The sequence below is a fragment of the Lonchura striata genome, chromosome 2 (genome assembly GCF_046129695.1).
Source record: "Lonchura striata isolate bLonStr1 chromosome 2, bLonStr1.mat, whole genome shotgun sequence".
NCBI lineage: Eukaryota > Metazoa > Chordata > Aves > Passeriformes > Estrildidae > Lonchura > Lonchura striata.
The window spans coordinates 16,051,088-16,075,032 of NC_134604.1; positions in this window are offsets into that span (position 1 = coordinate 16,051,088).

Here is a 23,945-nt window from a genome sequence, read left to right on the forward strand (position 1 = left end):
AAAATAGTCAAGAGCACAGGATAATTGCATTCTAATGCACATACTTTGTAAGAAATTTTAGAACTGTTATCGTTTGCTGAGTAAGAGTTGACAATAAATATTCAAACATAAAATTTCTAACATGGATAAAGTCAAGGGGGTGGATCTGAACCTGCTTCTACAAGTATAGGTTCAGTCCAAGGTAACCTGTTTTTTACAAAACTGAAAATATAAGGATGTTCACAACTCTTTGTGCTTTCAGTCACTTAAATTATTCCGCTTAAGCCTTGTGCCAAATTTTCTCTGGTAAGCAATTATTAAGTTTAATTCTCTGGATTCTTCTTTAAGATATAGTCTAGATGCCTACAAAACACACATTAAACCCCCCCAAAAACCAAACAAACACCCACAAAATACCCAAAAGGAAAATAGTTCACGCACACAGAACTTAGACAAATGACTTTGCCACTAAAAGAAAATAAAAGACGAGGAAGAGAGAGGCAGCCCTGCCATTTTGTGATGACTTTATTGTGCTACATCCTCTGCAGTCCTCATTCTCTCAGCAATTCTGATCCCTTTATCCCTGCAGCATTTTTGTATGAAAGTTGCATTAAGTGTATCCTGAGACTGCATGATGATTCCAGCTGGATTACTCAGGGCAGGCAGTAAGCCTGTTTCATGGGGGAAGCAGGGCTGCCTAATCAGTTCCTTTAAAACCCTCTCTCAGTAACCCCTGGAGCTTCACTTGCCTTCAGGTACCTGGATGTGACCTCCTGCAGAAATTTCAATGTGTTCTGTATTCTGCACATGTTAATATGTCAGCAACTTCAGCTTTAGAGGCTGGCAATGGAACAGCTTTTAAATAAAAATGAAAGTCAATTTTCATTTAACAAGTAAATCATATCCTAAAAAAAAAAAAAAAAAAGGCAGCATGCTATTCAAAATAATTTTGTTCCTAGTGCTACAACTGCATGAGCAGTCTCTTGCACAGTGTAACTCTCTGCCAATTTTTATTGTGACATTTGCAGTTTTTGTGCTGAACTTCAAAGTTCAGGATCCACCAGGTGTCCACATTGCTTATCTGAGCCAGGCAAGCTAATAGATTTAATAATTAGAGCTTTAATAGATTTAAAAATCTATTAGATTTTTTTTTTTTTTTTAAGGGGAGGAACTTTATTTGCTTTATTGTGGCTAAGTGCATTTTGATGACTGGAAAACATTTTAATACTGCTGGGTTTGCAGATTGCTGTGGGGGAGGAGGTGTGAGTGGCATTCTTAATGACTCCAGCACTGGAGCTGGCCCCTTGCTGTCTCCTTTTCCATTCCCTATCCGGAATCATTCATCCTTCCCACTGTGGAAATGTAAGGAATCCTCAGTGTGTTGCACAGCTGGTGTAACAGAAGATTAAGTTGCCCATGCACTAAATCCAGTGACTGATAGCAAAAGTTTTCACCTAGCAAAGTGCAGTTTTCTTGCATAATTACAAGAATTATGTGCAGCACTAAATCTATTCCCTGACTAGGAATTGAAGGGTTGTTCTGACTGAGTTATGAAAGAAATTAGAAACTAATTTGTGGAAACAACATCTGTTGTACATGGGCAAAAAAGGCTTTTAGAAGAAAGAAAGAGAATTTATTTCCCTCTTTTTGCAATTATTTATACGACAAGAGGAGAAAACCTGAAGTATTAGAGTCAGTGGTTTTTGTGCAACACATGGTTATGTACACAATCTCATTCACTGAAAAACAAGGGCTCTTGTTTTTAAATACACCCAGGGACATCAGGCATGGGAAAGATGCATGGAGGAAGATATAGGGAGTAGGAATCCATTTCCAGGCCTGTTTGGCACATGGTCTGGTAAGCTGGTGAGATCTTTGTCATTATTGTCACAGATCTGAGTTGAGGTTACTCAGTAATTAATGCTGCCAGAGACTAGAATGAAAATGATGAAGACTCCTTGAGGTCTGGGAATTTGCTTCCCCCACCTCACAGGTAGTCTGATGTTTCCCAAAGTGGAAAGCAACCCAGCACTTTACACAGAAGAAAATGCTTTTCCTACTGCATTAGATAACATTTACCTAAATTTGGCAATGTTGAATATAGTATCAATGTAATTCCCTCATTCCCTTTTCACATTTCCAGGAGGGGGGGAAGAAAAAGGCAAATTTTGCATTTTTACCTGGGACTTGCAAATAGTTAGCATAAAACAAGTTTGGAAATTTACCCCATTTTGTATTTTTCTTCCCTTACATTCCTTCCAAAGACAACTTGATATGGCCAGTGATAAGAAAAATTTGGGAATGTGTAGTGTCCTGATGTGGTACCTATTGTAGCAGTCACAGGAGGTGACACAGGTTACACAGGTTCTGTGTAATTTTTATTTGCACAAAGAAGATGCCAAGGATATTGGAGGTCAGCTATCAGTCCTGGCTAATTTAAGGCTGGAGGGGTTTTGTTGCAACTACAAGTGACATTCATATTTGCAATGGAAATGCACCCTCTGAGAGAGTGCAAAAAGTCATCACCAGGATTTGAGGCATGAGAGGGACAAAGATGAAGGAAGAGTCAAAAGTGGAAACACTGCTATCAATCCAAGTGATTTAAACAAAAAAGTTTTTTAGTGACTGTGAAGGAAACAGAAATTTCTTGGTTTACAAGAGAAAATGAATTCATATTTGTCCTTGTGAAACTAAAACTGATGATAAAGCATTAAAAAGAAGATAGTGAATGAAGAAATAAACCATTGCATAATCTCACCAAGGCACAGCAGTGCCAAAATTATGGATGGGATAAGAGTGAGGAGATCAGGAATTATGGATGTGGCTGTGACTCAGAAATGCTCCCTCAGTACAAACACTTGAATATTTTTATCTCTGGAGTTATCTTTGCTTTTTTTTTTTTTTTTTTTTTTTTTAAATAGCATATTATCTGGCCCATTTATTTGAAGATGGTTTCCTTCTGCAAATGCTTGAGGCTCCTGTTTGGTGTCCACCATCAATTACAGGATAAATGTCATCACTTTCATGGAAGGCTTGTGAGTGTGATCAGGTATTGGTATTTCAAGTGGTAAATGAACTACATTATTGCTTAAAAAAATGAAGGTTCTGTAGAAATCTGGAACAACAACCCTTGAAAGTAATAATTTTCTTGAAAATTCCAGCCTAGTATAGATTTCTGTGATAGAAAGGAAGAACTGAAACCAAGAGAAACTGAGTTGTACTTGTCTACAGAAATAATGAAAGATTCTCTATGTGTTAATTAAAGGACAACTTATTTGCATCAGATAATGATTCCTTATTTTCTTTTCCGCTGATCAACAGCTGCTTTCAGAATTTTTACCATTAGAAGTTTACTAGTTACAGTCCTTCTTCATGCCACTCCTTGAATGAACTCTGAACATTTAAAAGAATCATTTACAGGAAAACACACTTTGGCAGTAAGGAAAATTGCTGCCTACCAGCAGAAGGAATGTCTCAAATGTTCAATTCAGGGGTACAGCAAATTATTCTTTGAATACTCTCCTGGTATTTAAGAAAATTTTTTACTCCACAGCCTCTGAGAAACGTATTCAAACTGTTGGCTGGCCACTCTGCAGTGTCGTTCTCCACATTTCTTTACTTTGTTTAAAATGTAAGGCTCTTCTGCTATTCTGTTTTTGTGGCTAATTATCCAGTTGTGCAGCTTCCAATGTCAAGTAGTGGCCTATTAATATCTAATTCTCAGGTGGACAGTGTAAAATTTAAGAATCTTCTGTGATTTACTCTGCCTTAATGTTATAATTGTGACCCTCTTGAGTGTTTCTTTTTCATTCTGTTTTCACTTGATTAGCTTCGGAATAGCATTTTTCAGAGTTTTCTGAACTAAAGAACTAAAAGAATAAGGAAAACAAGTTCTAAGATAATTCTAATATACATAAATTTACAATTCCTGTGAAGAATCAAAACTTAATTGTATAATTCACATTGAGTTGTGTAATAATTCCCTCTAATTTTCCAGATATTTAAATGAACAAATAGTTTTTACTGTTATAGAGCCCTAGTAATCTTCAGTAGTAATAATAATTCAGTAGAATGCACAAGAAGGAAGGAAAAAAGATAAAAGATAAAAGTCTAATATCTTGCTGTTGTTTTTAGTCTTCTTACTCTTGCAGAATAAATTAATGTTAGATCCTAGAGTTAGGACACTAAATATTAATATTGCAATATAAAAAGATATTGGCACATTTACCATTACCTTTAATTAAATAGCTGCAAAGAACATCTAAATATTGCAATATTTTTTAATGCAGAGCTGTCAGATACTGATATGAAAATGTATTACAATGGAGTTTTTCCACTGTACTTTGTGTTTAAAGAAATTCAGTTACCATTTCATGCCAGACTAGCTACACTTAAAAAAAAATCAAAAAAACCTTCTGCACAAACCCGCTCCTGATGGTTCCTGGTCCCTGTGAGGCTGGAACAGTGGGAAAAAAGGGTGCTGGGAGAGAAATGGGGAGCCCTGCCAGTCTTGGGCTCAGTCCTTCCACACTGAAACATTTCCATTCTTTCCTTATTATTTACAGACAGATTTTATGGACTCTCTTCATTTTAGAGAGGAACATCTGCAGCCTCAAGTGCCTTCTGTATTTTAGACCATTAGGAATATGAAAAATAGGCATTCTCAGAGATGCTAATTAAACAGCTACACTCATTGCAATATTCTCCCCTGCAATTTTAGGCCAAAATGCAGTAGCAGAAAAATCCTTGTCCTTTCTTTTCATGAATTCTCTCTCTGTGACAGGTGTTCAGTAGATTTCATTTAAAAAGCCACTGGGTTTGATTTGTTACTGGAAGGACTTGAAGGGAAAATGTTTGACTTAAAAGAGTGGGAAAAAAAATCCTTTCAAAAGATTGTTAGTGAGGAAGAGATTGAACTTTCTTTTAGTGGAACTGTTGTTCTTTAACCAGAGCAGCTCTCTTTGCTCTCTCCTAGCCCCAGTATGGTTCTTCAGGAGCAGAATTTAAAGGTATTTTTCTGTTCTTGATGGGAATATGAAAAGTCTGGTTTTCACCCATTCAGAAATATTTACCAGTTCCAGTAATTCCCCATCTGGGGAAAAAAAAAAGTGATGTATAGCTATCATAAGATTTGGGGTTTTTTGTTTTTTATTGTTATTCTCAGGGAATTAGTGACAGTTCAGAAAGAACAATGAAAATGAGACTGAAGTCTCTTTAATATAAGATGTGAAGCTTTGCTATGCTGTTCTCTTTGCATACTTTGAGTTTTTATAATGAAGTGTATACAACTTTATCATTATGGCCATAGGCTTTAGTTTTCTTTAATTTTAAACTCTCAGCCAGGTAAGCTTGGTGGACATTTTCTGCCTGATTTGTGGCAAGTTTTATAGCTGCCAGAAGCCCACCAGGCTCTGTATTTCCAACTGGAGCACAGATTCCCTGAGAGCATCACTCGTCCTTGTACCAGCATCCTTCACTCTCCCATCTGATTCCCAGCCTCTCTGAAAGAAGTTATGTCTTGTCTAATTCCTGGCTTTGCTTTGGAAGCTGATCACACCTATAACAGCATTAGAAAAAAGCCAAATATGTGGCTTTAAAACTGTTGTACAATGTGAAAGTTATTTTTTATACCCATTCCCTTAAAAATATTAACCTGTTTATATGCTAAGGCCATCAGGGCCCAGAAAATGAGTTTTAGAAGTTGTCTTTAAGCTGTCTTCAACCTGATTTCTGTGTTTCTGATTTTCCATGCTGCCTGCTTTTAGAGGCTCTCAGCTGTTGTAATGGGTTTGTAAATCAGGAATGAGATATTTTCATAAAATACAGTCTCCAAAAATAATAAAAATACAAATAATTTTAAATGGATGCTTAATTGTTTTAGGACTGTTTTGTGTACCCCACATTACATGAGATAAATGTGAATTCTACAGGTGTTCCTTTGATGAAATAGGCAAAGCATTAGATGTGTTGCAAGTTTATACAAGATTTCACATGGATAAATAGGAAAATGAGTTGCAAATTTGATCCTTATGACAGATATTCATCAATATATAGAAATGTTGAATGAAAATATGAGAGCACCCATTCACAGATAATGAAAACTTTTCATATTGCCCTTTACTGTAATAGTTTCACTCAGTTGAAAAATATTTGCTTTCTTTGTTGTCTTGATGGTTCTGCTGTTAGTGATTTTTTATTTTTAATGTAATAGGTTGAGTTTCAGCTCTGTTTTTTAACTATGTATCTATGGGTTAAAACTCCAGAAGTTTATCAAATCCTGCAAACTCTTACTTACCCGGTAGGTTTTATTTAATTCAGTAGGTCCTTAGTCCACTGGAGAAGGAGCCACTCACCTGGGGTCTCTGCTTTCTGTGAGCTTAAAATATACTTGAGGATTATGGTGCTGCATCATTTTCTAATTTAACAGGCAGGAAAACCTTCCAAGGCCTGGAAAACAAACCTTCTGGGGATTTGGATGGTGATAAAGTGCAGAAGTGGCCGTGGTCTCCTGTGAGACAGCTTCGTGCTGAAGGGCAAAAGGAGAACGGAAATTCTGCTGAAGCAGCGAGAGAGAATTCTTCAGGGAAATGATAAGACATTTTGATTAAACCAGTTGAAGAACAAATTTCTCTTGTTAAGAGAGGTCAGGGGCAATTGTTACAGCTTGCTAGTGTTCTCTCTCCTCCCTTTGGCTTCTCAAAGTAACTGAAGTGTGTAGAGGGTTTTTAATTTTCTTTCAGGATTTATGTGTCCATAAACTGGTTAAGGTATTGCCTGGGCTGCACTGAACAATAGCTTATTATTCACAAAGGGTAGTGGAATTTTTAGCTAAAAATATTATTTTCTGCATCCTTCTACCATCAGTTCTTCTAATGCTGTGTTTGAAAATTTTATTTTCTTAGAGAAATATTGCAATCCTGATAGTGTTAAAACTTGTTTGTTCTGTTATAATATGTTCCTATCAAAATTGGTGTGTCACAGTGCTAGTGAGTCTGCACATGGAATGGAAAGAGGGTTGTGCCCCAAATTTGCTGAAGGATATTTTCCATGGAACACTGGCATATGAGTAATGTCCTGGTAGGTCAGATCAGAGTTGTTTTTTTTGGATGATGCAGTGGGGGAATGGTTTATCCTCTGTGGCAAATAAATCTTGTCTGCTAAAATGGAACAATAATAGGGACAAGCTGTCCTGCACCTCAGTTGTTACATTTCACTGTCCTAATGTGAGCAGAGAATCAATTTTCAAGTGGGACTGGACATAGAGAAGTGAAACAACATTTTATGCTTAATGCTGTCCAAGCAGGGAACATATGCTTGAATTTATCTTTTCACTGATTATTACTATTTAGTGACTGCTGTTCTTCCTCTTGGGAGATGATGCATCTGTCTCCAGGAGATACTGTTTATTAATAAAATTATATTTTATTTGACTTGAGTAGTAATTCATAAAACAACACAAAGTGCTGCATAAATATTCATAAAACTTTGAAGCCTCCAGATATGGACACAGTTCTCACTGGTATGTTGGAATTCTTGAAATACATCTAATACTTGGGATTTAATAGCTCATGTAGTACAAATAAAAACTGCAATACTTCATATAGTTCAAATAAAAACTTTTCTGTTCTGCCTCACTCTTTTGTCAGAGAGCTGAGGTGGACAATTGAAATAGTAGTTCAGGACTGAGAGATTTTGATTTTTGTTTCCAGTTTTAACAGATTGTAAAATGAAATGCTGAGTGCATGTGTAATTCTCTTAAATTTAAATTCTTTGGTGCTGTTTCACAATTAGGCAAATAATGGTTGTGTGATTTGTGCCTTAAATACCCTTGTTTTTCAAAAGGAGCTTAACACCTGTAGCTTTTGAGCAGGAGGAAGAAGTTACAGCTCTGGTATTTTTTGTGTGCATCCAAAGAAATGTAGACAGCGTAATAGAATTTTTCTTGACTCAAGTTTAGGTTTCTTCATCTTATTTATGTATGCAATATGATGTGATGGAATTTAAACTGCAGCTTTTGGATTTGCAAAAATCTTTTTTCCTTTCCTGAGAGGACTATATAGACTGCATTATCAGATACTACAGTATTTTTTAAAGTGGAATGAGAAAAAATTGCTTTGCAGATGCAGGCCAGTAGCCAATGGTGTAAAACGTAGATTTGGTCAAAGATGTAGGTAAAGATGCATAAAGGATGGAAACTACTAAATATTCAAGCTATGTTGAGAACTTCTTTCAACTAGGAAACTAAAAGTTGCAAAATATTATTCACAAAGGCAAATTCTACAATAATTTTCTTAAGGATGGAGGAGAGTTATTTTTACAGTATTTCCCTTGTATACAGGGAAATTTAAGAAAAAACTGTTTTAGATATGAAACTTGGGGACTTGATACTGAGTACAGTTTCCAATTTTATTATAAAACAGAGGAAAAATGGAAAACAAAAGTGCAATAGAAATTGTATTTCTTTTAGACTAGTCCTTCTCTGTTTAGGTCTAAAGATAATCCAATGATAATAATGTTAACTATATTGCTGATTTTTATTTTAATAGAGCATGTAGATTTGAGTTAAGATAAGGGTCCACTTCGTTGCTTTTCCTCTACAGGAATTTCTTCTTTGTGTTCTTAGCTAGTGAAGGATGGAAAGAGAGCAGACATGGATATTAACTGAATGCCAAAGCCTTCACAGCAAGCCAGCAATTAAATAAAACATATTCTGAATGATGATACTGATTTCTGTTCACATTAGGCCACAAATCTTAGCCAAACGTGCCTGCATTTGCCTACCAGAATTTGCTGAATTGTTCAGTTGATGCAGCCATGATTTTTTTTCCAATCATTATTCCAAGTGAGCCACAACTCCATGGGCAGGGTTTTTGCTGTCAGTAATGTTCTAAGCAGCCACTGTGGTACCCTGTGCTCCCATTGCTCCTCTGGGCAGAAAAAGAAAATCAACACAGCACCTCTAGCCATTCTGTGCTCTGTTCTGCTTTAAATTCAAAGTTCTTTTAGCAGCATGGTTTTGTTTTGAGTTAAAAATGAAAGCAAGTATAGGATTTCATTCTTGCCCCGTGAAACAGGCAATTTCTCTTTCTTTATTCATGCTCCCACTTCCTCCAGCATCACCTTGGTCTCTGAGTGCCAGTGTGCTTGTTAACCAGAGCTGGATGTCCTAATACTTGAGAGAAGGGAAAGAAAGGAAGGTTTTTATGTTATTGTTTTGTAAATGTTATATTGTTGTGTAATTTACCCTGATGGCTTCAGAAGTTCTCTTGAGTGCCAGCATTAAAAACTGTTATAATTTGCAATTATGTCAACTGTGTATTTTACCTGGAAAATATTAATGCTTAAAATTCTTTTAATGAGAACTTAATGTGTAAGCAGCAAGGAAGTGTGTAATGAAAACACACTTTATATAAAATCCATGAGAGTGAGAAAGGCTTAGGAAGAAATGTACACATGCTGTGGATGAACCAGAGGTTATTCCAACATAAATTAATTGATAAGTCTATACATTTATTAGGTTTTCTTTTATTGACAGCTGAAGTAGGTTTTCAATAGTAAACAAATCTCAGCACAGGGATTCTTAAACTCTCTCAATTCAAAACTGAGAGATTTGTCTCAGTTTATGCCTTGGATGATCAGTTTGTAAAGTACTCTGCAAATAAAGCTCACCCACAGGGAGAATCTGAAATGTAATAAATGCTTGTCAAATGCTTTGGAGACCCTTAAGGAAATATATTATTTCGACATTTCCCATGAAGACTGTTTTCATTTCCTATATAGATCTATACAGTGGTTTTGTATTTTTGTTATGAACACAGTTTATGAACACAATTTATGAAAACAGTAATGACAAATGTGTGTTTTTTAGGACAGAAAATCTCAAAGTGCTTCTGACAGGAGTTTTTTGACCAAAAAATTGCTCTTAATTTGTGTTGCAAAAATAAAGATGGTGATGAGAGAGTGTGTGTGTGTTTGTGTGTTGTTTTAATGGTTATTGCATCAAATACTCTCATCCTGGGCTGGACAGACACTTTTGGCATAATGATTTTAACTTATGCACTTGTAAATGTTGGAGCAGAGCACAATGAAGATACAAAATACAGACAGAAAGTAATAAACGGGTCAGGATAAGGATATGGTTATTAATTATAACTGAAAACAGTTAATTAAAATAAATTTTATGAACTTCAATGTTTTTTAGTACTGTTCATTATAGATTTAATAGAAATTATGATTTTCCTCTAACCTCAGCCCTTTGCAATGGTATTGTGTGCCAACATCCTGAAGTTAATCTAATTTAGGCCTCAAAAGCATGTATGTTTATTTTCAGAGGGATCCTTTCTTCCTTTTATTGATCTTTAGTTCCTTTGTATTCTCTTGCGACAGGGAGTCCTGTTTAGGCAGCAACTCATTTGTGCCCCTTCTTAATCCCAATGTTTGACAAATTGCCCCTGAGGTGCTGTGGAGCCTCTGTTGAAGAGGTCTCTGCAGAAGGAGCTGGGGTGGCCAGCTCTGAGGCAGACATTGCCATTTATCAGATGAATCCCAGCATTAGTCACAGCCTTGTGATGATAAAAATTAGAAACTCGCTTCAGAGCTCCTGATTAATTCTGACGCTCTGCCCTAATGAGACACAGAATCTTGTGCACAGTGTTGCAGAAGATAAAGAACTTCATATTTGTGGCTTGGCTCTATTATATTTTAGCTCAGAGATGCATTTAAATAACTTGAGGTCTGGCCAGGCTATCTATATCTAATGACTGATGTAGATTAATTAGGAGACTGGAGGTCTGCATGTCCAGAAAGAATAGTGGGTTCATATTCTCTGTTTAAAAGAAATGAGATTTTAATCAGGAGGTTGTCTCCTTTATGCCTGTTTGTGGTCCAGGCAGATGGTGCACTAATCATCCTTACAAAGACAATGTATTGAGTATAAATAATGCAAAAAACCCAACTTGGAGGAGATTATTCATTATTTCTGTAGTCAGACTGCAGGAATCGTTTCTTCCTGCCGCCCTGTCATTCTGTCTGGGAGACAGAGTGATTTGAGAGGGCTGTTCCATCTCCATCTGACAAGCTGGATTTGGGTTTTACAAATGGATTTTCATTCTTACTCTAAGTAGGTGTATGTATAATATATGTGCTTCCATTGTTTATATTTAAATTAAGATCCATCTCTCTTCCCCATCCCTTTTTTCAGCATAGAATGTCTTGCAGCAGAAGGCTGGACAAAACTCTTTAATTTGCTTCCAGTGGCAGAGAGAGGAGAGGCATTTCAGAGCTTTTTGATTACATTTGAGGTCCCTTTGAGATACATTAGATCTTTTGATTCCTACAAACAGTGTGTTTATAAATTTGTAAGACATACAGTGTACAAATGCAAGCAAAATATTCAGGATTTTGGAAGATTTATCTTCTGAGTGTCTGGCAAACCCCACTAGGGGTCTAGGGAGTAAGAGGAAGCCCAGATAAGCCTTGTGGACTCCCCATGCTCTGGGTTTCTGAGGAAAGCAGGAAACCACCCTACCTATATCTATTCCCAGTCTGGGAACAAGTTATGGCATGACCTTCTCAATGTAATTATTAATTTGTCTATGAATGAGAGCAAGATAAACCCAAAAAATCCCAAACAGTTTCGTGCAACACTTGGCTCTCACCCTGTTCTAGCCCATGGACTACCATGGGAGATGGAGAGGGGACGGGGGAAAAAAAGGTTAAAGAATAGCTAAAATGAAATTATTTTTGTAACAACTGGAACGTGCTCTGAAGCTTTTCTTTTTGGTGCCTCAACAAGTGCTTTTCTAAGGCTCAAGGATTTGCTGCTTTCCAGATGGAATGGATGAAGCAGTTATTGTGTTCATTGTGTCCCTTGAGCAGTCAGTGATTTTCAAAACTTTTCTAATAATTTTGCATATTGAATAGCTGTAAGTTTATTTGAATTAAACCACATCTTGGACTGTTCTGGAAATGAAAGTTCATGAAGGGCATGAAGGGCATAATTATTGTTCAGAGTTATAAAGTGACTGACTTGAAACTTGGGTGCTTCCTTACTTAGAAAAAGTTCAGATTGTTTTAATGTGTTTAGTTTTGTATCATGTTTATCAATTCCTTTCTGTTTATTTCCTAAGGGGACATTTTGTAAATGCATATCAGTAATGGAAATACCTAAAAAAAAAACCCTAAATCTGTAGTGTTACCAAATCTCTGTAGTTAATTAAGGGAGGGAATCTCCTGTAAGGCAGAGGAGAAGGTGACTGGATGCTTCAAGCTCAACCTGCCACCACAGCATTGATTCTGAAAGTAACATTAATTTTGTTAGTAAAATACACCCAGCTTACTCTCAGTTATAAGGTGGCAATACTGTCAATCTTTACAAGCTGGAAAAAACCTAATTTAAAAAGCACAGGCTGACTCCCTGAGCAGGCTGCACATTTTCAGTAATAGATCACTGGATCAACACCACTTCACTGCTGAGGTGCAGAAACTCAATTTGTTTGCAACGCCATGAAGTCAAGTACACTGTAAAACTGCTGCTCCGTGATAGAAAAAATAACTGTAAAAGCAGACTTTGTGGAAGGAGTTAGGTGTTAATGTGACATGTGCATGGTGGTTCAGTCACACTTGCCTAAATTCAAATTTATTTAACCACAAAATTTAATATGCTACTACTGGCATTTGCTTTTTCTTTCCCCCTTCAGGAGTCCCATACCTAATTGCAGTTCTGTCACCTGGTTTGGAAGAGTAAGAAAAACTTCTGGAATTATAGAAGTGGGAAGAGGATTTTTAGTCTCTCTCTGAGAATGACAGGCATTTCCCAGTGCCAACAGGTAGAGAATTAGAGAATTCAGCTGCATTTCCTGGCTGCCAGTGCTGTTGGCACAGCCCCAGGGCTCCAGGACTGTGCAAGAAATGGCCAAATTGGTGGTTGTACTTTAATTTCCCGCTTGCTCTGTGAGAATAAGGAAGCTCACTCTCCTCAAATGTGTGTTGAAGCTCAATTAAAACCTGCAAAGCGGACAATATTCATTGACGGAATCTGCTGATAACATGAGAAATACAATGAAAACCGGTTGAAGTTGTTTGAAGGTGGAACAGTGGAAGTTTATCAGTTTTGAACATTAAAATTACCCCTTTCTGAGCTTGAATCAGTGGCTGTTCACTACTATTTTGTCAGGACCTAAGGGAGGTTTTTTTAATCTGCCATGCTTGTATCATTTTTTCAATGTCTCTAAAGAGTGCTTGAGGTGAACCAAGATCAAAAATTGGGATTTTGGACACAGTACATGTTAGAAGTAGGACAAATATGATACTTCAAATGAAAACTTTATGGGAAAAAAATTAAAACCTTGGTTCCATGTTGGGAAGGATGAATCAATATAATTACCTGGCAAAAGATTTACGATAGTACAGCCAGGATGAAAACAATCCCCCCTACTGGCTGGACAATGCCCTTACCTACAGATAAGTCCAAAAGTCAAATGGACTGTTCCATCTCACCCCAATGTATGGTTCACCCCGCACCTGTAACCCTCCCCTGAAGCATCAAGTGTCTGTGACCCCATTGGCCCAAGTCTTGTTCCAGCCCACCTTGAAGCCCTTTGATAAGGGGTCCCTGAGGAGCCAGATGCTCTCTTGGAACTTCCATCCTCTTAGAACTTCCATACTCTTGGAATTTCCACCCTCTCCTAGAGCATCCTCTTGTCTGTCCCCTCCCCCATCCCCTCAAGCCTTGCCATGTGCTGCGTCTGGCAGCTCCAAGCAGGACCATTCTCCATCCCTAATAAACCTGATATCCCAAGAGCAGCCTGCAGAGATCTCTCGTCTCCATTCACCTAAACTGTCCTGGAGGTCAGAGTTCCCTATAGTTCCAGATACGCTTTTGTAAATTTTTACATCAGCTAAAAGTCAAAATGTGTTCTGTGTTGTATTCTGTGTTATTGATGTTAAAATCTAGAATTTTTTTTCCTTCAGGAGCATGATAAAGATTATCTTGCTGGATACTTTTAAGTCAGCATCATTCCAAGTGTCATAAGTTTATTAGATTATCCCTTTTCCCAGATTTATAACCAAATTTTTCCATGACCAGGCCATGGGAATTTTGAAGGTGAGGAGAAGGCAAAGACATCTGCAATGGATCCTTGAGGAGGAAGCTAGACTAGAAAAGGCTGCTGTGGTCCTCTGGATAATGAGGGAATGGGGGAAACCCATATGGTAATTTTCCTACCACCCTCTCCCCTTCAGCCTTCCCTCTGCACCCCCCTGAGCCCCTTCCCACCTTTCACTTGCTCTGTGCTTACTGTGAAGATGAAGTTGCACTGCTGAGAAAGTTTTGAAATCCTGTGAAATTTTTGGTTTCTTCCTTTTGGTTTCTTTGGTTCTTTCCTGCTGCTGTTTGACTGGATAGCCCTAATGGTATAGAAAATATTCCATGCAGTGCCTCACTGTAACCTGCCTTACATAATTTTAGGCTTTATGTGACTGCTGCTTTGTGACCTCCCATCCTTCTTGTGAATCTTCAGTGGATTCACACAAAGTAGCAAACCCCACATTTAAATTGTTGATACTCACACTTCAAAGCAAAGCTTGAAAGACGGTATCCTAGAAAACAATAGGGTAGTTGCTCTAGAGAGATTCCTTCTTCTTTTTTCTTGAAATAATTTTCTTTTGCTTGGATTTTTTTTAAGAAACAGTTTTATGGGCACCAGAAATTTCCTAACAAAACCCATTTGCCAAAATGACCAAACTACTTTTCTGTAAAGATGAAATAAAGGAAAGGATGATATATTTATTACCTGATTATCTTCCATAAAATCTTTTTAATATAATGATACTGCAGTTTAAAAAACCTCATTAAAGACCATTAATGAAATATCAAGTCTCTCGATAACAATTCTAAATTATCTCTGTCATGAAAAACGACACTTGTTAGAATTGTCTTTACTTCTAGATTGAATTTATAAAGAGGGTTCTGAAGAGTGCCATTTTGAGGAGGAAGGTTTGTGTTCACTGTAAATTTTTTGCTAGACGAGTCATTTGTATAAGACAGTGCATTTCCTCTTGAAAGGCTGGAGTTTATGAATGAGGATGTTTTATTGCAGAGGAATAATGATAAAGTGATAGACATTTGATGGGATATTAGGATATCCCAAAGGGGTTCCTTAGCACTAAATGTCACCAGCCAAAACAACACTTTCTGAATTTTTTTTTTGTTTATGTTGCAAAATTTTAGGCTCTACAGATTAGTGAGGAAAAGGTTTCATTGTTTTTGTGTCTTTTTATATCTTGTGACTAAAATAAATGTGTAATCATGGGTTATTTTGACAGAATACATTTATAAACTTCATGTTATCCTGTTAAAATAATTTGGGACATGAAGGGAGAATGCCTAAAGCAAGAATACACTATCATGGCAAACAGAGCATCCAAAGGACACAGAGAGTAGGGAGATGGGTGTCCTTTTGCCTGATAATAGGGAATCCATTTTTTCTTGTGTATATTTGTAACAAAATCCTGGTAGAAGTTGTCTGGGGCCTACAGATCACACACACAGAATTTTATTGCAGAATACTAGGAACAGATATTCTAATTTAAATTGAATAGTAGTTTCAAGGGAAACTCTCCTGTTGTAAACTATGAAGTAACAGGTAACAGGACAGGTATTTGAGATGAGAATGCCTAAAATTTAAATAATGAGCTCGGAATTGTCAGAAAGAGGTCAGAAAGATGTTAAATTTGAAAAGCTAAGTCTAAAAAATTAATTGATATGGGATGGGGGGAGGACTGATGGAAGTGTGGTGTTTGGAGCATGCTTTATTTTTTTAAACCAGTGTCAACTGGCAAACATACCTACTTTTCACTCTAATAGAATAAAGAGAAGTAGTTAACAACCTCTAGTGAATAAATAAGCCTGTGGCAGTCACAGAGCCCCACTGTCTCCAGTCCAAGAGGAGCTGGAAATCTCCTGGGGCGCATTTCATCACCCCTCACCCAGCAAGCACTGGAGAGCTGGAATAAAATCTCATGTGAGGCTGGGTCAGGCCTGGCAGAGGCTGCCACAGGTACCTGAGGACAGTCAGTTCCTCTAGCAGACACACAACACTCCTGCATGAGCGTGGCAGCTCCCTGGGGACACATTTTGGTCACTGTGACTGCATCTCGTGTGCTGCCCTTGGCCAAGGGTACTGTGCTGTCTTAGATTTCATCATCTTCGCTCTGCCAGGATGGGCTCAGGGGAGTTCCACTTCAGTGACATGGAAGGAGCTCTGTTTAACCATCCATGCCTAATTGCAGATCACTCACAGCAGGATTTCTTCCTGAGCAAATACCATAAAACCCTCTCAAGATACAACATGGAGAGGAAGAAACACCTAAGACCTGTGCAGCCCTCTGTGGCAAGCACATTTCTCTCCCTCTCAGGATTTTTCAGAGAGGTGCACAGAGAGAAATGAAAGAGAAAACAATTTCTATTTCTGCTCCTTGTTTTTCCCATGTGGAATGTGTTTGGAGAATTGTTTACCTGGAGTGAGTGCTTAACTGGATTCTGGTGAGGATTATTTGAGCCTGATGGCCAATCCAACCCACCTGGGGCTGGACTCTCGAGAGAGGGTCACGAGTTGTGGGAGAGTTAGAGAGAGTAGTATGTAGTTTTAGTATCCTCCTTTTACATAGTATATTAATGTATTTTAGCATAGTTATAATAAAGAAATAATTCAGCCTTCTGAATTGAGTCAGCCATCGTCATTTCTTCCCATTGGGTTTGCCTGCATTTACAATAGCCCTCTTTGTAGGGCTATTGTAAATGGATTTGTAGAGAATTTTTAGGGTTTGGTAGAAGGTTCATACAATATGTATTTGTATGTAAACTGTGAGATAAGAAATGTTGATTTAGAAATGTTATAGATTTTAAAAAAGTTTTAAAATATAGCTTTATAAGTAAGACTAAATATTTTAGAAAAATAGAGCTATGAAAAATGTCTATCACAATCAGAAGCAAACTTTCCTTATTACAATACACTATAAACGTTTCTTATCAGCTTTTTACTACACCATATTATAGATACTTTAAAACTAGACATCTAAAACTACTCTTCATAATTCCTACTAAAGTACATCTTTCATAGTTCTATTTCTCTAAAATATCTAATCTTATTTATAAATCTATCTTTTAAAACATTTTTTTTAACTCTATTTCCCTCTCAACAATATTTATCCTATTCTATTACATTTCTAAATCGACATTTCGTATCTCAAAGTTTACCTACAAATACATACTGAATAAACCTTCTATCAAACAAATACATACTGAATAAACCTTCTATCAAACCCTAAAAATTCTCTATCAAACCCTTATCAGAGGGGGACATTGGGATGTCCCTTTGCCATTGCCTCACAGAACCTGCCTGTCCCCCTGCACTGGTGCACATAGAGGAAACATCATGGGCTGCTGGTGGAGGAAGCAGAAATTTTGCTCATGAGGAAACAGAAATTTTGTTCATGATGACTGTGATGACTGTGAGTTAGGAAAATCAAAAAAGAAAGGTTGCTGCTCTCTTGGAGGAAGGAGGCCTGATGCATTTTAATGAAGGAAGTGCCCTGACAGCCTCAGAAGGGAAAAGGTTTCAAGTAAAACTATTATGCACAAGGTCAACCAGGGCAAGGACAAAAAGGGTTCAGCCACTCCAGCACACAACATGACAGTTAAATTGGTTGGAATAAGCTGGGATCGTCGTCTGGAGGATGGATATTGAAGCAAAACAATGAGGCAATGTGAAGTGGTGGACTGCTGGTCAGCCTGCTATGCTTTTGGGCAGGTGAAATGATTTAAGAGGTTGAAAGAAGGAAGAGAGAAATGAGACCTGGTGTAGCTGCACCTGCTTTTTTTTTTTTTTTTTTTTGGGGGTGTGTGTGTGTGTGTGTTTTGGTTTTGGGATTTTTTTGGTAGTTTCTTTAGAGCAGAATTGCTCCATTTTCATTACAGCAATAAGCTATTGAGTGTGCATTTATCTGTCCATAGGTCACAACACTTTTCTGTTTGCAGCTAGATTTAGTTCACAAATTCAGTAAACATGTCAGGCCTCATACACAGGGTGGCTGATGTTCAGAGGAGTATATTGATGGGATTTTTAAAGGGAAGAAGGGAAGGGGAATGGGACTCATTGCTGCTGTTTGGGAAGGCAAGTCTGACTCCTTGATTTAGAGGAACTGTCCTGCTGAAATGGGAAGAGGGATGTGGACAATCTCCTGTGCTGTGACTGAAATGAGATGTTCTTTGTTCTTTGATTCTGATGGACTCAGAATCAGGACTGCTTTGCTTTGTCCCAGATTCCTCTGCTCAGACATAAAGAAAAGAGAAGGCCTTTGTCATATTCACTTGTGTTCTGCTTTGACTGAAGCAACCGAGAGTCTCTGTCATTTGGAAATGCCATATCCAAATAATACAACTGTGAGGTAGTGTTTGAAGGCAGTAGTGTTACTAAATTGTATCCACAAAATCCAGCAATAATAGTACTTCTGTCTTCTATTCTGAGTCAGTATTGAACTTTGTAGTCTTTCTTATTTGCTACTTAAATAGCAGTAAAATTCAGCAGCCAAGCAAGGGTACCATAATATTTGAAGGAGATAACATAATAGACAATGCATTTGAATATGAATTCTTTTGCAAGTCCCAGGGAGCTCCTGATGGAAATTTGTAAGGTCATGACTGACTTGATGGTGTAGTTATAAATTCCTGCTGAACATTAAGCACATTGCTATTCTTCTCATCTCTGTTTGGTCATTAAGGAAAGTGATGAACATCACACGGTGTCAGGAGCGTGGAGCGCAAATGAATTTGGGAAGACTTCAGAAAAGGTCACAGAAACAAAGGAAAGGGGAAGAAAACAAAAAAGTGGGGCTGTGGTAGTTCAAAGCTTTCTTACATAAGTTTTATAGGAAGTTATTTTATGTTTGCTTTTTAGAAGAGTCGCAAAAGATTATTGCATATCTTGTGGAGAAGAAGAGCACAGATATGCCCTTGACCCTGGGATTGTACTGAATCCTGGGATTATCTAAGAGCCATATTAGAGATATAATCATATAGTTAATCAATTATCTGCTGACAGGAGTGATAAGTGTCAGTGATATGGGCTAAACTCTGGGTTGTAGCAAACAGAATGCTCTGGGAGGCAAAACCTAAAAATTCTGCTTGTGGCTGGAGCCTTCTCAGTGCATCAGCAAGTCACAGTAACCCGCTGCTTTTAAATGATGGCTCCAGCACATCAAGGTTTTCAAAAAAATAGGGATGGCAACTTAACTGAGATGAAACAAAGTTCTGGACAGAATTACAGGCAGGCTTGGACACAGGAAAAATTAATTTTTCATGCCTGAGTCCTTCAAGCTCTGTCCTTGCAGAGACAAGACAGTGTCTTTCTCTGTCCTAAAGAACAGGTTGTTTCCCTTCTGTGAATGTGTGAGTGCTTTTTTTCACCAGGAGCCCTGTCTCCCACTTGACTGCTTAATAAATAACTTTTCACTTCAATGAGGTTAAAACTTCCTTCCATCCCTCAGTAAAGATTTTTTTCATGCAAGCCTTATATTTTATATGTCTCTGTGTCAAAGCCTTTGTGATAAGTGTCCAAGCACCATAATTGTAGCTACTGCTGAGTTTTCACTCAATAAGCTGAGGTAATGCTCATCTTTTTGTTTTTAGGCAACCTATAAACTCTTCCTAGACTTGTCACACTTTGTAGTTCCAAATCACAATTAATTACAACCCATCAAAATTTTCAAAGGTATCCAGGCAAAGAGGTTCATACCTTGTAAACTCATGTTTACTTGATCAGCTACTGCTGAAATTGAGTAAAGACATGGTTGATTAATGTTGAGGAATAACTTAAACCTGTTCATTCTGGTGTTGTTTTTCTTGTCAGTCATGCTCTGGTTAATTAATATGATCACTTATTAAGAACAACTCTGCATGGGGAAACTGAAGGCAACCTGCTTCAGAAAATAATGTATTAATACATTGTTGTGCTGCTGTGCTGTGCTGCCTGGCATGAAGGCTGCCTGCTTTAATGGAAGATGTGAGGAATTTATTTTTTGCAAGTAGTGACCTTTTCTACCGGGGCATGTGCTAAATGGCAGCCAGCTATGCATCAGAAAACAATTATGCCTGGCAGTGCAACTGTTCATATGTTCACAAGGCCTTTGAGTTCTTGAGTTTTCCCTGGCATTTAATCTGAACTGGGCACTGGAAAGGAATCAACTTTTTAAAATAAATACATGTATTTTTGAAATCCAGACTTGAAAATAATGTTGTTGAGTATCCATTTTTGTATTTTACACTGTCTGAGAGATGGTTATATTGTCATTGATCATGTATGCTATTAAATGTTTGAGACATTTTTGCTGCCATTTATTTCCAATTTCCTAACTGATTTAGTATGATTTTGTGAATTATCTAGAGAAAACATTTTTCAAAGTCATGTGTAGAAATAGGCACTCTTCTATTAAAAGTCAACAGAAAATGGGCACTTATTTCTCTACCTTTTCCCCTGCTCACAGCCAGTGGACTAAATTGTTGAATTGCTTTTTTTTTTTTTTTTCTTGTTCTTTTGCATTATTATACAAGAAATATGTGCTCTGAATGAGTCAAATTATTATTTTCCCCCAGGAGCTACAGAAATGCTATTTATTGCATTCTAAGGAGAATATACTGACTGATTTTATGTTGGAGTCCCACTACACAGAATTGACAAAGATGTTGTAGTGGATTCCCAAAAATGTTTTGAGATTAATTACTTAGAGTTCCCATTTATAAAAAAAGTCAAAGCCATATCCCAGCAGGGTTTTATAGGTCTTTGCAGGAGTGAGATCAATTTTATTTGTTCTCTTCATTTGCACTGGCATTTGGGTTTGTTATCAATTTAGAAGGGTGAGAAATCCTGTTCTTGTGAAATCCTTGGTTTTTAGAGATGAGCAGCTCAAGCAATAAAAGGTGTTTTGATTTTGTCATGGAGGTGTTTTCTTTTCAGAAGTGCCCCAATTTTGCATGCACTGGATTTTAAGCATTTAGTTGTTCTATTTTTGTGGTATTTGAGCTAAAAAGAAACAGGCTACCCATATGCTTGCCTGTAAACTGTTTTGTTTGAATAGGGATATTCAGTACTTTGCCAATGAGATTGCTACTGTGGAATAGCACAGATTCACCAGCTGCTGAAAATAGTTTGGTGTGTTAGCTCTTTCCTTTGGGTCCTATGTTTTTTTTTTTTAACAAGCCATACAATTTGTAGTTCCTGGCAACATTTCTTCTTCTTAGTGAGTTAGAACACTCCCCAGAAAAAAGTCAGTGTCCAAACTGATTTGGACCCCATTTTTAATTAGAAGCCGATGAAGCAACTAATAAAAACTTCCTTTGTAAAAAGAAAAAACCCTTTCTTCCCCCATTTAATTTCCTGATTTTTTTTCCCAGTCTCACCTGTTGCTGAGGTAATTCACAGTTTCTCCACTTCAGCTTGAGAGGAAGAAACCTAGTGAAAATGAAAAGCCCACAGATGCAAAAATAACAACTGATAAAACATCTCAATGATGCATTTTCATTCAGCTCTGAATAACAGCAGCTGCTTTCACTATTTACCTCTTAGAGTTCCTATAAAGTTCCATTCCTATAGTTAATATGTGTATATATATGTGTATATATATATATATATATATATATATTCCCCTGTATTTGCATTAGACTGGAGCACACCTACATCCTGTTATAAAAGGTGGATGTAATGTAATACATTTTTAGTGGATAATTAGTAAAATCTTCACTATTGAGAAGTATGAATGAGCAATAAAAGTTAAAATTTTAACATTTATTAGTCTGCATAAAGACTGAAAATTTCTGTCAATTGGAACTAGGACAAAATGGCTTTCTCATTATTTAAGATCCAGATGAACTCTCTTTATTTTTTTCTATTTTTTTTCCCTTTTGTTTTTTTCTTTTTTTCATTGTGTAATAAATTGGTCAAAGCAATACTTCACTGCAGAAGACCAGGTTTTTATTCTTTTTTAATTCTTTGAAAGAAATTTTTAGAATCTAATGAGTTCCATACTAATAATTATTATAGAGAATTTTATAATAATAAATCATAAAGAATTTGATAATAATAAACTATCATTATGAATACCAGGATTACTAGGGAGTTTATTTTATGTATTACTAAGTAGGAAGCTACTTAAAATTATGTTTATATTTCTTATTATGTGTTTGTTACTATGTATGTTGTATTTAAAGTATACATGGCAGAGCAGCAGAATTTCAGTCTGAGAGGGTTCCTATGTCTCCGATAGTTTTAATTGTAAAATCTCAATAAATGTGGATGTTTCTCTCTTCTGCCTTTTGCAGTTTACCCCATGGGGGAGGCTGAAATGTGCTGGGATATCTGCATTAGAAACAATCCACATCATTTGATGCCTAAACTGTTTTGTCTATCCTCAGAAGTTAAGATTAGGATAAAAGTAGCAAAGATTAATAATTTGCTTCTGGTATCACTTCTGGAGTGAAAACTCTCACTTTGCATGGTCAGAAATATAACTTGGATCTGCTTCTGCTTGCAGCTTTGTTAGGAAAGCTAGCAAAAAAGGCATTTGTGATCTTCCTAAAATGAATATTTATATCTGGGGTTCCTCATTTATACTTTTGAACAAAATAATCAAAGGTATACATTAAATGACCTGTGAATTCCCTGCTCTTCTTGGATTTCTGCTGTCTTTGCTCCATGTCATTGGATGGATGGTGAAAAGTTGTTTTTCCTGTGGAGCACACAGCCTGTCATGCTGCTTTGAACTGCTTTTAGTTCCAGCCCAGTGGTCTGGGTTTCCCAGGAAGCTGACCATGGGAAGAGGCTCAGCTCAGCAGAACAAACCCCCTCACAGTGGATGGGGAATCTCATGGAAATGGCTCTGCAGTCACCTCTGTGTAACCCCCAGCTCTGAGCAGCTCCTAAGGACTTTGCCCTTCTGTGCTTCCCAAATCCTACAAGCCAGCAACTCCTCGGAGTCCCCTGTTTCTCTGTGACCTGACATTTGCTCCCCTCTGCTGCACAGGGACTGGCCTGCTTGCCAGCTTTTTCTAAATTAGGAAATGGCATCTAATGTGAGGTTGGGGACACTCCAAAGGCAGCTCAGCACAGAGATGTGTGCTAGGAGCTCGAGAATGAGCAGCACTGCAGCACTCAGCAACACCACACACTAGGGGAAATATTTCCAGAACTTGCCTTTCCGTAGGAAACTTCCTTTAAAAGGTGAATTTGGAGGAAATAACTGTCTTCTAGTGATGCTTTGCCAGGGCTGATGTGGTTTTTGTAAACTAACAGGGCACCACACCAGCTTCCTGCAGGACAATGCAATGCTCTGCCTTCTGTGCTCCTCAGCAACTTTAGTCAGAATCCAGCAGATTTGATAGAAATGACTGTAACAGTATGAATAAGCCTTAGGTCAAGCTTTACTTCATGCCTGTGGTTTTAGCCAGTGGATAAAGTGCTTTTCTTCTGCACATCTGTTGAATTCCTGTGATCGTGTTACTGACTACTTTCAAAGAGGGCTGGCAATGTGAAGAAACACACTTGCAAAGATTTTGACAACTTGGAAATGTCGGATGTCAAGAATACAGGGCTTAAGCACAGTGAAAGTTGGCTTTGCTTGTAGAATAGTTCAGTATGCCCAAAATATATATCTTACTGTTCATGTTTGTGTCATTTGGCTTGTTGAATAGGAGACATTCAAGCTCTGTTAATATGGTTTAGGCTTTCTGTCCTTAATATAATAATTTTATGGCCTTTATGATATTGTAGATCTATCAGTGCTGATACCTTGCAGCAGAGATTGATAAGGATTTTTTCTTTTCCAAGTTTATGCTGGTCAAAGGCTGCAGTGATTTCACTTGCCAGTCCTACAGTGTTCTAGATATACATTGTTTATAAACCCATTTTTTGTGTTTT